The sequence below is a fragment of the Molothrus ater genome, chromosome 10 (assembly GCF_012460135.2).
Source record: "Molothrus ater isolate BHLD 08-10-18 breed brown headed cowbird chromosome 10, BPBGC_Mater_1.1, whole genome shotgun sequence".
In the NCBI taxonomy this organism is placed as follows: domain Eukaryota; kingdom Metazoa; phylum Chordata; class Aves; order Passeriformes; family Icteridae; genus Molothrus; species Molothrus ater.
In genome coordinates this window covers 12,976,934-12,989,465 of record NC_050487.2, presented here as the reverse complement: position 1 = coordinate 12,989,465, position 12,532 = coordinate 12,976,934, and the positions used below count along the sequence as shown (strand labels likewise).

Below are 12,532 nucleotides of genomic sequence, written 5' to 3'. Positions count from 1 at the left end.
CCCTGCTCTCCCCTTGGCATGTTCACTGGCTTTTCCGTTTGTTTCTTTCCACCAGCAGCTGAAATTCCTTAACTACCTCAGAGAAAAATCTAAAATTGGTGCACAAATTAATAGAAGAGCCCTGTTGGTTGAGTCGAATACAAATGTACATATTAGGGTTTAATACAATAAAATGAAGGCTCTGAGAGCTAATTGTAGGAGTTACAGTTCAGGTCTAACCTATTTCTGGTCACAGGGTGAATACTTTGCTAAAGCCTGAAGGTTTGCATGTGTGAAGAAAGCACCCATCTGGTCAGAGAGGAGCTGTGGAGCCAAGAGACCTGGAGGCATTCTTCCTGCACTCCAGCTCCGTGGGGAAAAAAGGTACGGCTTGGTTACGGATCCTGACTTCGCTCATCCTCCTCCTCTGTGTTTCCTTAGGCATCTACATTCCCATGTGGTACACAAATGTGCCTGCTCCCCATGCCTTCCCCACAGTGCTGTCCTGCCTCCACTCATGGAAGCATGCCAATTTTTCAGCATTTGGTAAAGGCAGAACATGCTCTGAGAGGTGACCAGCACTGTGACATTCAGTGCAGAGCTTGGACAGACCAGTTTCTTAAAGGTGGCCTCAGAGATGGGATTTTACTCTGTTAAATCACTCCACTGAGCAGGAAACAAAAGATGATCTTTCACAGGTACTAGAGGAATAGTAACTAATAAAATCACTAAAGATAATTGAACTGACAGTTGCAGATGCAGACCTAAGGCAAGGAAGTAAAGTTGCATGAAGGAACCAAGAGCCATTATTTATACTGGAAGAAGGCTTCACCTCCAAGTGCCAATTTCTAGCTTAGTGCAGGAAAGCAGTTCAGGATATCACAAAAAGCGGAGACAGAAAACACCTTTTAGGTTGCCAAATTAGTCCCCTGTGAATATTTGGGTTTTCCCATGTGTGTGGTGTGATGCTTTGTACTGTCTGGTTTGAACAATTCAGGCAATAGCAACTTGACTATTTCCCTTGGATGGGAAAGTTACCAGCAGTTTGAAAGGCATTTGCCTTTGCTTTTTCTATGACAGGGCAATTAGGGAAGTTAGATGCCTGCTATGTTTGGAAGCCCCTGGAGGAATAAGGTAGTAGGAGAGTCTGCAAGTTATGGTGGTGTGGAAAAAAGGCCTCTCTTTGTAAGCTGTCAAGGAGTTCTGTGCATGAGGGCAGTGGCACAGAAAGTCAAATGAACAGTGAAATCAGTAGAGGAAATGGCTGCTGACAGAACAAAACATTGAGAGAAACTTCACAAATGGCAGATCTAGTCTGAGTTCAGGTCAGTAATCACTAACAAGTTGGTGTAGTTGTAGAAATTGGACTTCCTGTAGATAGGGGACTGTCACAGTGGGACTATGATAAAGATGAGCTCAAAGAGACAAGGAAACGCCAGACAGATAGGAATGAGAAAAATTTCCATAGTAAAATCCTGGGGTCAGGATGTGCTGGAGCCTTGCTGGTAGTAAAGCAGCAGTAGTTGTGGGCTGGGGCAGAGAAGAAAGTCTGGGCTGGATGAGGTGAAGGAAGAAGGGTAGACAGTCTCACAATGAAGCAGAGCAATATTTAATATACTGTGCATGCATTAAGGTTAGTAAACATGATTATTATAAGTAATTATTTTAATGTTGCTAAAGCAAGGAAAAGAAAGTTCCCATCTGTTTTGCTCTACTGCAAATGCATGGATTGTTCCTGTGTGTTATATATATATTAGCATCATGGTAGTAATAATTTTCATGGAGGAGTCCACATTGTAGTGATTTTTGCAGCTGCTATTTTATACTTTGCTTCTTTACATACAGGCAGTTTTTGCTTGAGATTACTTGTTTGGTTTGGTTTCAAGTAAACTCACACTGAATGGTTACCCTTGCTCACCTGTGGTTTTTTGACCAAATTCTCTTCAGTGAGTCCAGTTATTCTGACTTGTTTTATCCCCTACCCATTCTGAAACAACAGAACTTCTTATCAGGTGTTTTTCTTTGTCAACTACTTATAGGCCAACTCTTTGGGGCAAAATTCTCTCTTGATGCCTGAACTCAAATCCAGTGGAAGATCTCTTAAGTCAGGAATTATGAGGTCCAACAAAAATCCACATGACTCCCTCCTTTTAGTGACCCACCGGTAAACTCAGGCAGGAATTAGTGAAGTAACCAGAAAGCTCAGGAGAAACTCAGGAATTAAGGCACAGTTCTTCTTGGCTCTCAGCTGCAGAGCAGTTCAGTGAAATGCTACCACTAGTGCCTTTTAACAAATTTGAACTGCCTTTTAAACAAGTTAAGCCATATTTTATACCTTTCCATATTTTACATCTTAAGAGCCCAAAAGTAATATATGCTTCCAGTAGTATTTTAAAAATTAACCTGGAGCTTTTGAAAATGTTAGCATTGGTTCTTTCTGAGGCCCATGCAACTTGAAACATTTTAAAATGAAAGTTTTTTTTTTTTAATTAGATTTCATAAACTCTGTCCCTTTAGATATTTTTCTTTTTTTAAGACCTGCTTTCAGTCTGTTACTAAACACACCTGCAAGGAGCTTTATTCTTCTCATGCACCACTGTTTGAACAGTGATTTTAAAGAAAGCAGCCTCTGACAGCTACCTGACAATGAAGAGTGAATTGAAGATATAATAAAAGTCATATTTAGAGTAAAAAACCCTGAATTTATTGGGAATGCAAAGCAAAACCACACAGCAGATCAGAGAGAAGCTGAGTTACATGTGTGGAAGGATTTTGCAGGGCAGTTTGACAGGACCATGCCTGTGAGTAGCTGGGCCATGGGCAGTGAGAAACAAGGATGAAAACCCAGGCTGTTTTCTGCAGAATCACTGCTGGTGCTGCTCTGGGAGAGAGCAAAGAGAGTGAAGGAGAGGCAGAGTGATGTGAGATGAGCCCTGGCAAGGAAGCATTTGGATCTGTGAACAAAGAAGCCTCTTGCTGTTTGCTTCCTGCTCTGCTTGCTCTCTGATTGTCAGGGGCTGGAGGTGATTTACTGAACAGTCTGGACTTTGCATTTGGTATTTTGCAGTTACATTTAAAAAACCTGGCTTCAAGTGAGGTGTTGTGTTGGGGTTTTTTTCTAGCTAGGTTTGCATATTGCAAAGAAAATGTGGTTTTGTTTCCTTTTCTCTCTCTTTTCCTTTTTGCCTCCACTGTTTTTATGGAAGTTGCATTTGTAAAAACTTTATAGGAAAAGGGATAGAATCACATAGTGACAACAAGGCAAGCAAAATATCTCAGTAATTGATAGCAAGAATTTATTTATTTATTGATATCACTAAATTCCTTCTATATATATATATTATATCCATACACATGATTCATCCCAAATATACATATATCTCTGTGTGTGTGAGTGCATGTGTGCTTGTGTTAATAACTACTTTTATTTTTCTTAAAGTGCCATCAAAGAATTCAAGTTGTAAACTTCCCTGGACACCAAAATAATTTTGACTCATCTGCAATGGGGTAATGACCTTTCCCTTCCTTTCATCCTTCTGTTCCACATTTTTAATGTACCTTTAAAGTACATTAAATACAACCAAATATAGCAGCTATAAGAGCCAATGAACACTTTCAAAGAAAAACTGCCGTTTGATCATCTCAAATAGAATGAAGGAGAAACACACTCAGTAAAGTCTTTCTGTAGATTTGTTTTTGTTTTTAGAGTGGTTTGTTTTTCAGTTTGTTTTCAAAGGAAAAGAACAAACTGTTCCAGATTTGGAAATAAATCATGAGGTCACTTAAAACAACAGAAAAATCCAACACAAAACCTCTCTCAACTTATCTCCTAAAACATTTTCCACAAACTGGACAAAAGCAATTATATTTGAGAGATCATGATCATTCTGATTGTATGTTTTAATAGTGCTGTAATTGACTGGGAGTGCTCATTTGACTACATTTGAAGAGGTTGCAGAGAGTGCATCCAGACTTCTGAAACATATTATTTAAAATAATTTGTCATGTATATCTGGAGTCTGGCTGTAGTTTTGCTGTTCGAACATTGGAATACCTCCATTGTGGTCAGCAAGATAATTCAAATGTTACATATTTATTGGCATGTTTAATGTCTGATTTTTGGTGTCTTAGCAATTTGTTGTAACTGTGGAATGACTGTGGAGATGGCCAGAAGGCTGTCACTGACAGCAAATACTGTAATTGCTGTACAGTGCACAAAGGCATTATTTAGTCTATTGTTGTCATTGGACTTTCTAAAACCCCTGAAGGATATGGTCTTTTCAACTCCTTTGCTGCCACCTTCAGTTCTCCCACACTTATCCTTATTCTTGGACAAACAGGAAATACATGGGGAACAACACAAACTTAATTAGGGAAGACATGGGCCATTAAGGAAGAAGGTAGATCTACTGGTAGCATTTCCAGGATTTAAAATGTGACAGCGCCATGTCTGTGAAACAAATTGTGAGTTAAGTATCAGCATTAGACTCTACATCTAACAGAAAGGATTGAAAAGAATTTCTTAGACTTTCTGCATGAGCACAGCCTAGAATTTGGCATGCATTTTCCATTATTGACACTGGCTTTGGTTGAACTGTAGGAGCTGAGTGAAGACATACAGACTTGATTGATGGGCTTCAAGTGGCTTAAAATCCTCCAGTGGTTGTGTAAAGAAAGGAAAGCTTTTTTAGATTCAACTATTCAGTGACTCTTATCAAATAACTGGTGCTACTTCTGTCTATAAGCTTTTCTTCCTAAACTCCCATAAACTGTGGGTAAAATCCAGGGTTCTCTCCATTGAACATCAGTCAACAATCCATGGGCTTAAGATGTCACCTTGGGAACCTGACAGGTATTAATCATTTCTTCAGCTGTTTTAGTCTCTCACTGTAGCAGGAGTTCCAGCCCCCTTTCTCAGAGTTTAACAATTTGCCAACCTCCTTGTAGAGTACAGTCAAAAAAATCTTGTGAGTTTTTAAAGATCATGTTAGAAAATTTTGCTGGTATTAGCACAGACATCTTGGTCAGTGCACCACAGATGGTTGTGTTTGCATGGGCTTTAAAGGGGGGTTGGGGGTGGGTGTAAGTGTGAAGTGTATGAGGGAGAGGAATTCAAAGAACCAGGAGCGATTCAGCCTCATCCCCAATATGAAGCTACAACCCCCTTACTACCCAACATATTGTTAGTAAATCTATCCCCTAAGTACATGAACAATTGCACATATTTCAGAAAGCCAAATTAATTTAAAAGTATTTTTCATAAAAGTCAGATGGAAGCAATGCAAGAAATACACTAGAATTGTGTTTGTATCTGTATTTGTATCGTAACTATATTTAAAAGTAAATGGAACTAAGCCATTTCCCTTAATAATTTTCTGCTCAATAATATAGTGTATCAATGCATATAAACTCAATGAGTGACTCAAGGCTTGTGTAAATGGGCACTTTCCAGTCAGAGCTTTATAATAATTTTCATAATTTAAATATATTCCCCTGACACTCAGTAATTTTAAATGTAGCCTTTAACTGAATTTTTAAATTAGTATGGGTTATACTTTAATTTTATTAATGATCCTGATAGTTTCTGAGTGATCCCATTATATTAATTCTTCTTTAACACTGAGTTATTTACTCTTTATTTTGGTAATTTTCTCTGGATATTATTCTTCCTTAGTAATTTGCAGCATCTAGCTGATTCTGCTGATACATTAAAGAAGCAAAAAGAAAATTAAATTGCTGCCCATTTCAGTCAAACAAAATGCTTTTACAGATTAGTCTGTAGCTAAAAGAAATGCGGAGGGAAAATTGTTGTGAATACAAAAATGCCCCTTTTTTATGATGAGTAAAGTCTACAACTTCACAAGAAAACAAAGTGCTATAGCCACAGTCCTACATCTTGCAAATGCTGAAATAAATTAATAATGTCTTAAATGTCTAAAATTTCAATGGCTTCTTAAACTCTTTATAAAAAGATCTCAACAGGTTTTATCCATGTTTACAATTTACCACCAGCTTGAATATATAAAATAATGGATTTTTTAAAGAAAACACTGTATAAGGAGCTTTTATGTTTAAATTTTGGGACAGTTTCAATGAGTCTGTAAATGCAGTTAAAGTTTTAAGCCCCTGTGATTCGTAATGTGTATTCCTTTCAAAAATAATTTATGTAAAACAACTCCAGGTGCTAGATGTCTTTATGCATTAGAAAAAAATACATGTATTGTAGACAGAAAAAGGCTAACAGCAAAAAAAAAAAAAAGAATATTTATAGTAATTTTACTAATTGAAAGAAGAATTTCATCACTGTATGATGGTGCTTTCAGTAACACACACATTACTAGCAATAGACTGTGGGCTGAGAATAAGAACCTTCTTTTGCTGTGGAAAGGAATGGGGTGCTTTACATGGGGAAGATTCAAAAAGATTCATGGGTCAAAGAAAACTTGAAATTGTGGACATTTTGGGGCAAATGCAGTTCAGTTGCACAGCTTTGCCAGCTCAGGCATCAGGTCTCCCCTGGGATTTGCTTCCCCCAAGCACTTCCTCACCCCATGCCAGCTGTGGCTCTGTCTGTGTGGCTGCCCCACTGGCCACCTACACATTCACATTGGTACTGTCACTCCTGCTCCACAGGAAAATGCAGCTGTTCTGTGACAGAGCAGGCAATAACTGCAGCCCAATGCTGCTGTGGGGTGGAAAACACTGGCTTTTGAATGATGAGAGTTTAGTTACTCAAAGAGTCTGTCTTGTCCTTCACAGTCCAATTACTGTGACGCTGCTTAAAGCGTTGGACTATAGGCTGAGAGGATGCCCAATATGTAGCTGATAATTCTTAACTTACATGATCTAAAGATACAAGTATCTGTAAAAATATAGCAGTAAAGGAGCATCCAGGGGTACGATGCTAGCTTGCTGGCTTCTCCACTTGCACAGAGTTTTGAAGTTTGTTAATGATAATAGAAGTGAAAATTACTCCATCTGTTAGGAGAAATGTTTACTCCTCTGTACCAGGAAGCTTGCATCTCTCTGCAGCTTATTGTCAGTTTTACTTTGTCAGTTTTACATCAAGCAGCAGGAAAAAGAAAGCATAAAAATCAAAATGAGCTGAAAAATACCTTTCAAGCTGATTTACGGAATAAGATATATTACTGAAAAAGATCTGCTTCCTTTGATGTTATCCAGCTCACCATACTATGCATAGTTTATGGATATGAGAGGCAGGTGATTCTTGGAAAAATGCATGTTCTTCAAACAATAACAATTTGAACAGGTTAATTCTAAACCCTCTAAAAGTTAGAGTCTGAATCTATTGTATTATAATATTGACAGTAAAATAAAAAAGCAAACAGTCTAGGACATATCTAAATTTTGTGCTTGGGAATTTAGGTTGATACTGTCACAGAAATTGAGATAACAGTTTGCAAAAGAGCTGAGAAAAATGACCTTGAAAATCAGTTAAGGTCAAAGACCTACACACTTCAGGTTCTGACTTTTGCCAGAGGACTCCAGCCAGATGCCCAGTTTACCTGTAACACAACAAAACTCTGCTATTCTCAAGGAATCTAGAGCATTCAGAAAAACAATCTTCTGTTCCCTTATTAGTATACTTTTCACCTGTGGCTTTTTGGTCCCTGTGGTTTCTTTTTAGAAATAAAATAGCAGAGAGGAGAGTCTAAGTGGCCATCCTTCCTGTAGGATGAGGCTCACCTCTTCCCATCCTGTTCAGTATCCTGCCATCCTTCAAAGTGAAGGAGTAGTGTCTCTGAAGTCTTTGTCATTTAGCAGCTGTGGGATTGAATTCATTTTGCCTGGTGTCATAGACAGCCCTCCTCATCCCAGCAGCTACAACCCCCTAATTGTTTGGGTCTGTTCCCACCCCAACACGCCTGAGGAGGGGGAGTTGTCACCACTGAGACACAGTGTGACCGTGTCACCTGAGCTGTGGGACATCAGTGCACACCCGGGCTGTGATCTGACTCACTCAGGGTGTTGGGTTCAGGCTTTTGTCATGCAGATGTTGAATCCTGGTTTTGGAGGGAAGGGTGACCCGTCAGGCAGAGAGAAATGAGTGACTGAGCAATGGACTGGATGCTCAGGGAGCAGCACAACAATTAAATGATCTGCAGAGTGTTGTCCCTGGCCCCTCTCCATAAAAGCACATAAATATAGTTAGACATATACAAGTGGGTAATCACTTAATTCCTAAATAATGCCAGTAGCTAGGGGGCTTCAATGGGCATCACTTCAGTGCAGAAAGCAATGTTACTATCCTCCAAATCCTGAATAAACACTGTGGGACTAAAAGTGACAGTGAGCTTTATTGTTCAAGTCCTTGAGGGAACTTTCAGCAGCTCCTATGTTTAGTGAGATTGGCATGTTGAATTTGTTACACAGTATATCCTGTAATCTGTGGATCCTAAATCAATGCACTCTACATGTCCAGAGTGAAGGGACAAGTCTTAAGGTGTTCACAGGAAACTTGCAGGCAAAACACATCAGTGCTTACAGGGACTTGGAGAGATTTTCTGGGTTGCACTTCAGAGCTGGATCCCCACATGCTGCAGGAGCATTCAGTTGCCACCACACAGCAGGTTAGTTCCATTTAAGAAGCCCTGTTCTGCTGACCTGTCTGCTGTTCCAGGAAATTCTGACATCTACCTGTCCCATATCATATCTGACATCTTCTACTTCCTTTTCACTGCTAAAGAGCTGAATATCCATTTAATACTTAATGCCTGAAAAGCCATAGAAATCTTGATGCTGTAGTCTTTGAAGTCTTACCCTTGTCCACTGCTTTTCATTTCAAATGCTTGTCTTGCATGGGAGACACACAGATTGGAGACAGAAACAGCAAAAGTCCTGAGAAAGCTGCAACTAAACTGAATAACATTTTATGTTCCATGGTGACTTTTATCCTCTCCTTTCTGTTCTGTTTCATGTGTTAAGTCAATCCTGCTAAGCAGTTAATATTCAAAAGTAGATTTCATTAATATTGATAAAATTAGTTTCACAGTTAGTGATTTTGGATTTCACATGTGCATCACCTTTTGATGATCACATAAGATCAAAACACGATGCACTTGTCAGAGCAAGGGATTCTCTCCTGTTTGTGATTTGTCATGTCTAGATGTCTCACCCATGTCTTTCTTTCTTAGCAATATTTTTTTTAAAGAACTTATTATGAGACCTGTATATAGGTGTTACCTGATTGAATTAAATATATTTGATGTCTCTGTGTTGGAGAAATTTTATAATGTCTGCTTCTTATAGATTTACACTGTCAGCTGCTAATACAGCATTTCAATATTTCATTATGTGCAGCTCCTGTATGTTTGGAAAAATCTATCTTATTAAGTAAACAAAGTATTCTGACTGATATTTGAAAAAAATGAAAAGTCTGTATTTTGGTTTTGATTGTTTGTTATTTTTGTGAGACAGCTCTAGAATCTGAAGTACATTTTGGAGCTTGAGAGGTGCCTGAAATGCAATGGGTATAAGAAGAATTACTGAGTTCTCAGCATTAGTCCTGTCTCAGGTTAGTTTATTATATTTGAAGTTTGGAATTTAAACAATATATTATCATATTTTGATGATTCCCACAGTAGAATGAAAATAAAAAGTGCTTAAAAACAAACATATACTTAAATTTTGGCAGCTAAGTCCTTCTTAGTTAACACTTCACAGAAATTACTTGTATGTACTTGACAACAGCATACATTTTTCATAAATCTGATTCTTGTGTTCTCAGGGAAAATATAAGGAAAGAACAGCAAAAAGGAATATGACAAAGATGACATCTTGGCAAACTCGCCAAACTTATTATCATCTACAACAAAAACCTGGAATATCAACCAGGCATGTAACTTTAGGTCATTCTATGCTATTTTTTCTCTTGATTTTTAGACTGTGACATTTTTGGAAAAGGAATTTGACATTTTTTTCCTTTTAAATACATGAATAATTAGTAGTCCCTCCTATCTTCCCACTGAGCCTGTTAAATTCCTGTTACCTGCAACACAAATGATAGCAGCTGTCTGCCCTGGAAATGAGCCTGGAGGTTTTTCCATTTGACAGAAATACTGATACTAGTGGTATTGCAACTTTCCTCTTCTGAATCATAGTGCTCTCTGCTCTTAGTCTGTTTTATGTTATTAAATTCAGGTTGGTTTTGTTCCTATTTTTAAGACCCCAGGACTGGTTCCTCAGTGGATGCTCACCCTTTCTTAAAATATAGTATGTCCCTGTGTGTAATTGGTGCATTCAACATAATTTTGTTTTTCTCTGGCCTTATTTACAAGGGAGACATTGCTCCATTGGCTGTGGTGGTACAATGACCTCTGGTTCTGTGCTGGTGTCCAAGGGGTACTGTTGCTGCCATTGGATTTTGGGATATTGGATACTGGACGTTGGAATCACCAGCAGACCAGAATGTGTCCCCATTGTCCAGGGGGAAAGCTGCTGCTCTTAGTAACCTGTGCTCTGCTAAACTGACCACAGAAATATCCTAGAATCCAGGATGTGACAGGGAGGAACACCTTGTATGTGAAGGAGCCCAGTAACAGAGACAGAAGGAGAAAAGTCAGGTGTCTGGAAGGGTGTGGATCTTGCCATGTTGTGTCTTGTGCCAGAGCATCCAGAATGTGGCACTGCTATGCAGGCAAAAGGCTCATCATTGAGCCATGAGGAACATATCCTTACTTCTCAGTTGGAAAAGCTCTTTATGTTTGCACCCTCCACTTTTAATGATGTTCAGCTGTGGATTTAGGAGGCTTATTATATGAAAGTGTTGGCATTTAACACTTGTGCTATAAACAGCACTGTGTACCTTGCTTCAGAATGATCTGAATCTTACAATGCATATTACACAGATAGCAAATACTACAGATCAGAAAATAATTTCCACTTATCTGTTGCATTTGGGTAATATCAGTTTTTGCTGAGTTTATCCTGTCTGTTGCCTAACTTTTTTAGCACAAAATTTACATGCTATGTAGGCACTTCAAAACATCTCAATTTGTTTTGATTTTGTTTTATTTAAAAGCTATTTCAGATTGCCCAGGCATATTTTTGTCCCATATCACCAGCAGGACTCTTAAGCTCAGAATATATTATTGTTTTCTTGATGTGTTATGTGTTATCTGACATCTGCTTTCTTTGTCATGCCAAATCCTCCAAGCAAAATTTTGAAAGACCTGAAAGATATTTTTAGTAAACATCTTCTGGCAATAATGCTTAATTTCATCACTACTCTTAAAAATTTTGTCTGCATGATAATTGCTTCTGAGTTTCCATACGGTCTCTCCATTGGCATTTAGAATTTTTTTTCCTTTTTACTACACACCTCATGTAGCCGATGCCATAACTTTTAGAAAGATAGTTATAAAAAGGTAATAATCTCTGTGATTTCCATTCCCTCCGGGCCAACCTCCTGAACAGAAGAAAAACTGAATTGTTGATGCATGAGAAAACAAATACAGTGCTTTTATATGTACTGTAGTTTGAATTTTTCTCTATAGCTCTCCCTTAAAACCACTATTGCATAATTATCCTAATTACGTGGTTGCTGCCTGGCCAGCAAAAGAAGAGTTCAACAAAATAAGCTTCAGCAATTCTCTGAAGACTCCATTGGACTTTGGTACTATTTTCTCTGGTTCTGACTTTGACCTGGGACTGGAATTTATGTGAAGACAAAAATAGTCTCAATGCTGAATATTCCAAATTTCCTTCATAAATAAATGTTGGCATGTTTATGCTAAGACTTCATTTTCTACAAAGCCAGCCTGAATTTCTTTCCAGTGCCTCAGTTTTTCCACTCACAAGCTGGGTTACTCACTGGTTTGAAATCTGTGGATGTCACATGTGTGTAAAAGTAATGCAGCATCGTTGTTCATGTGTTTATTTCAGGGTTTAAAGGGTGCCATCTTCTACCAGCCTTTGCTTGGAAGTTCTTAGCTGTGCAAGACTGTGGGAGCTGGTGTTTCCTTTTTTGATAGCTCACTTCCTTCTGGCCAAGGGACTGTATGGATTTGAGGCTCACAGGTGGAGCTCTAGGTCACTGAGGAGAGGATTCTCTGGTGTCCTCCTCAGGAATACAGAGCTCTCGACTCTGGTCCCATTTCAGCCCACTCTGAGCAGTCCTGCTTCCAGATCCTGCTCTTATACAAGAAAGAACAGATGAGTTCAAAAAGATGACAACACCTGCTGATTCATTTTCTTGTCTTTCATTTCATCTTCCCAGGAAATCTTGGCCTGCATCAGATGCTGATTTGTTTTGTTTTGTTTTGGTTTTTTTCTATAAATGCTATGTATTTAGCATGTCACCGGAAAATAACTAAAAGTGAATATTTGGAATGTAGCTGTGTGATCTTTGTGGTATAAGCAAAAGACCTGACCCTGTGCTTCAGGAGAAGCAGCATCTGTGAATATATGAAAGGCAGGGACAAGTGTGAGCCAATTCCTCTGTCTCTCAGCTGGGCACAAAAGTGTGAGTTCAATACCATGCTGAAATGACTTTGCTCTCAGAGTGTGGGCAGACCCTGCTCTGCTCCAAAGA

At 38.7% G+C, this 12,532-nt stretch overlaps 1 long non-coding RNA gene across 1 annotated transcript in view; it reads left to right on the top strand.

The window, feature by feature from the left end:
- Nucleotides 1-305: 305 nt before the first annotated feature.
- Nucleotides 306-12,532, top strand: part of LOC129046779 (uncharacterized) — a 34,323-nt gene continuing 22,096 nt past the window's right edge. The window contains exon 1 of the long non-coding RNA XR_008508550.1: nucleotides 306-363. This is a non-coding gene — a long non-coding RNA (uncharacterized LOC129046779). The remainder of the gene's footprint in view (nucleotides 364-12,532) is intronic.